Source organism: Ovis canadensis, chromosome 3, assembly GCF_042477335.2.
Source record: "Ovis canadensis isolate MfBH-ARS-UI-01 breed Bighorn chromosome 3, ARS-UI_OviCan_v2, whole genome shotgun sequence".
Classification (NCBI taxonomy): Eukaryota; Metazoa; Chordata; class Mammalia; order Artiodactyla; family Bovidae; genus Ovis; species Ovis canadensis.
Genome location: NC_091247.1, coordinates 100185977 through 100190543, shown reverse-complemented (window position 1 = coordinate 100190543; position 4567 = coordinate 100185977).

Genomic DNA, 4567 nt, shown 5'->3' with positions numbered 1-4567 from the left:
TATCTTCCGCCATGCTGGGGGAAGTCTCCCAAAATAGTTCAAAGCCAGTAAGACACTATTTTAAAACATTTAGCTAATTCCTAAATATCCCAAACAAACCCCAAATTACTCAATGCTGAAGAAATATTCTATCTTTACAATAAGCAAAATTGATTTCTACTTGGACCTATTTCTGCTTTAGTTTTCTTCCTTCTTTTTTCTCTGTATTATATTTGTAAGAAGGTCTAAGAAATTTTCTGTTACCATCTAACTTAAAGGTAATTCTGTATAGTGATTTGTAGATTGAAGTCATTGATTATAAAGTCAGTCTGCTTGAAAATCACTGTGTAGATGAAAGCAACTTGTTAGAGTTTTGTGTGATTTTTAATTTGGATAAATCTACACAGGGCTATGAACTCAGTATGAGCTTAAAAAATACACACTAGAGACTGAACGGGGGTGGCAGGAGAGAAGGTGAGGAAGTCTTAGCAAAACTTACCGAAGTGGCCCTTCCTGAACTTACCCACGTGCTAAAATGTGGCTGCATTACAATAAGAACGAATAACGGTCCTCAACGTCTGTAAAAACATCAAAATTGCTAACATGGTTTGAAAGGATACATGCATCCCAATGTTCACAGAAGCACTGTTTACAATAGCCAAGACATGGACGCAACCTAAATGTCCATTGAAAGATGAATGGCTAAAGAAGATGTGTGATGTACATACAATGGAATACTACTCAGCCATAAAAAGAATGAGACAACGCTATTTGTAGCAAGATGGATGAACCTAGAGACTCTCATACTGAGCAAAGTAAGTCAGAGTCAGACCTAGAAAGAGAACTCTTATGATATTGCTTATAGGCAGAACCCAAATGATACAAACAAACTTACCCAGAGAACAGAAGCAGGCTCAGAGACTTAGACAAGCAACTTGTGGTTACCAGGGGAGGGGGATGGGGGACGGGACAGTTAGGGAGTCTGGGATGGACACGTGCCACTGTTAGGTTTAAAGTGGATAACCAACAAGGGCCCACCATTTGGCACAGGGAGCTCTGCTCGATGTCATGTGGCAGCCTGCATGGGAGGGGAGTTTGGGGGAGAGTGGATCCGTGTATATTTATGGCTGAGTCCCTTTGCTGGGCACCTGAAACTATCACAAGATTATGAATCAGCTGTCCTCCAATATAAAATAAAAAGTTTTAAAGCAAAATTATCAAATCATTGTTACAGATTGAATTGTGTCCCCTACCCAAAAGGTATATTGAATTCCTAACCCCCGCTGTCTCAGAATGTGTCCTTATTTGGAAATGAAGTCCTGGCAGATGGGATTACTGTAGTTAAGTATAGCCATCACGGAGCAGGCCGGGCCCTTAATCCACTGCGGGGGGGGTCCTCAAGAGAAGACGGCCTGGTGAAGACTGACACCCAGGAAGGTCCTGGGCCTGGAACTAAGGCGCCGTCAGCGGGTGTGCTGAAGATGGGCAGCCGCCCCTGATTAGCCAGAAGAGGCGAGGAAGGCTCAAGCCCCCTGCAGGTGTGGGAAGGATGTGGCCTGCCAACACCTGCTTTCAGACTGCTCACCACCAGAGCCCCGAGACAGCGCATTTCTGTTGTCTTAAGCTACCCAGACTGTGGTACTTTGTTAGGTCAGTCCTAAGGAAATGAATGTAATTAGTCTTACTTATTTAAACAGTGGTTTCTTTTATTTACATTTTTATTTTATTAAAAATATTATGTTTGGGTTGTCCCTGGAGGTCCAGTGGCTAAGACTCCATGCTTTTAATACAGGAGGTCTGGGTTCCATCCCTGGTCAGGGAGCTAGATCCCACATGTTGCAGCTAATACTTGGCTCAACTGAATAAATATTTTCAAAAAAGAGAAAAGTTTAACATAAAATTTTTAAAAATGTTTATATTCTTTGTATCATAAAATAAGACATGGTAATAGAAGAAACTTGTAGAATTATATGTCCTGAAAGAAGGAAAAAAAATCACAATTTCCATCTGTCAAAAACTACTATAATTTGATATATTTCTTCCTTGTTTTCCTACACATAGTTTTAAAATTTCTGCAGCTGTAACTATAACCTCGTACCAGTTTTGTAAAATGATGTTTCCAATTAACATGACAACACATATCTCTACATTACTACAAACGTTTTGTAAATACCCATTCTTAAGTTTTTCAGTATAAACAATGCCCAGATTATTGTTGGATAACTCTGCTATTTCCATCTTTTCAGTCAGTCTTTTGGTGCTAAGGAATTAAAAATATATTTTATTATCTCATCAATTCTCTGTAAAGTGTGCTGTGAGAGACAGGAGTTAGGTGATTTTGTAAAACAAAGAAACAAAAAACCAGGCCCTCGAATAGACCCTAATAGGTTTCAAGGGTACAGAAAAGTGATTCAGTTATATGTATGCAAATATTTTTTGCATATCTTCCCTCTTAAATTATTGCAGAATCTTGAATAGACGTCCCTGTGCTATACAGCAGGGCCTCATTAGTTGTCTGTTTTACATATGGCCTATGTGCGTGCATGCTCAGTTGCTCAGTCGTGTCTGACTCTCAAGACCCTATGGCCTGTCACCCGCCAGGCGCCTCTGTCCATGGGATTCTCCAGGCAAGAATGCTGCAGTGGGCTGCCGTTTCCTCCTCCAGGGGATCTTCCTGACCCCGAGACTGAACCCACCAGTGTACTGCATCTCCTGCACTGGCAGTGGATTCTTTGCCACTGAGCCACCCTGGAAGCCCCATCATAGGCTGTGGTCACACTCAAATAGTCGAGACACAGCTGACCCTCGCATCTGTGTGTGAGACCTCATATGAGACTGAAGCTTGTGCTAATGACTGAAACAGCAGTTAGTGAATATTTGGTCCTGTGACACCAGGCTGCCCCCTGACAGCACAGATTCTAGTAGCACCAAAGCCAGGGCCCAGGTTCCCAATTCCTCCTCAGGTATCTTCTCTCCGTCTCTGCTCAGGTCATAGCAATGAACTCAGCAGAAAGAGATCTCATAGATACACGCCATGGGATCATGGAAATCTTGGTTCCAAGGGTACTTTAGCTTGTGATTTGCAAACTTTTCTTAGTGGTGGAAATCTTGTCTCAGTAAACTATTACTCATATTCCCGACGTATAAATATTCCTGACGTATAAATATTCCCGACATATAAAAACATCTGAAAGCAGAAACTTGGTGGTGGAAGGGGAGAGGACCGGGCGACCAGGTCAGCAGTCCCCTTACTAAGTCCCTCTGACCCTCCTTGGGAGACCCAGGGAGACCCTGGGAGCCCAGTTTGTAGAACAGAGCACACACTCCAGTTCTTTATCCACTCTGCACAAATGGCCCCACAGAAAGAAACTTTCTTAAGGCCCAGTGTGTGTAAAGAATTAATAGTTATCACATGTGGCTTTTCAATTTTTCCGAGGCCCTGGTTCTCCCTTCTGAGTGACTGCCATGTTCCCATTTCCTGGAAATTTCGAGATGAGGGTCGACACATACAAGTGGGTGCCTGTCGAGCCCACATTCACATGGCTCCCTTTTCAATCCCTCTTGCCAGCTGCTGACATCCCACCACCTCTGCGTTTCTCCTCTGCTAAAGAGCTAAGCTGTGATTCCAAAGGCTGTTATTGTGCAGCGCTTCTCCACAAGTACTATTTTAACTCTGAATATATTTTTTAAAAGCAAGGCAGCTAATAATAATTATACATTCTAAAGGCATAAAAGATGCAATTTTGTGAAAATAAGTGGTCTTCCCTTTTTGTGACCCTGAGGTGCATTTACAGAAGTCAAGACCCTCCACTGATCCAGACACACTTTCTTGTCCAGCTCTTCCCCTCTCCCATTCCTCAACCTCCAACAACCTCAAGGAGCCATCTGTAGCCAAGAATTAGGGCAAATCTGGGTGATCCAAGTCAATTGGTCACGGCCAGCCTCTTGACCTGGCCCTGACTATATTTTCTAAACTAGCTGGCTATCGAATATGGGATGCTGCTTCAGTCGTGTCCTACTCTGTGCTACCCCATAGACGGCAGCCCACCAGGCTCCCCCATCCCTGGGATTCTCCAGGCAAGAACACTGGAGTGGGTTGCCATTTCCTTCTCCAATGCATGAAAGTGAAGTCGCTAAGTCGTGTCTGACTCTTGGCGACCCCATGGACTGCAGACCACCAGGCTCCTCCATCCATGGGATTTTCTAGGCAAGAGTACTGGAGTGGCTTGCCATTGCCTTCTCCTTGAATATGGGATACAGACAGGGAAAAGAAGATGAAGCTGATAATTACATTTATTTAAGAGAATGGGAGAGGCATCACAATTTTGTAATTCATCAATGACACGTAGGGTTCAGAGTTTATCATTGGTGTATCGCCACTTAATCTTTTATCATAGGATGCAGTTTAGGAGATTTTGAGACTGGAGTCAGTATAATTAATTTAGAACTACAAATCAATAGGCCTGGCCAGCTTGCAGGATCACTAATGGAGCCTTGTGGTTCATTCATTTTTAAAGGGATAAACTTGATTATGACTGACTCCTCTCCAAAGGCAGTGCTGATGCAGGCTGATGTGTGTCAGATGCCA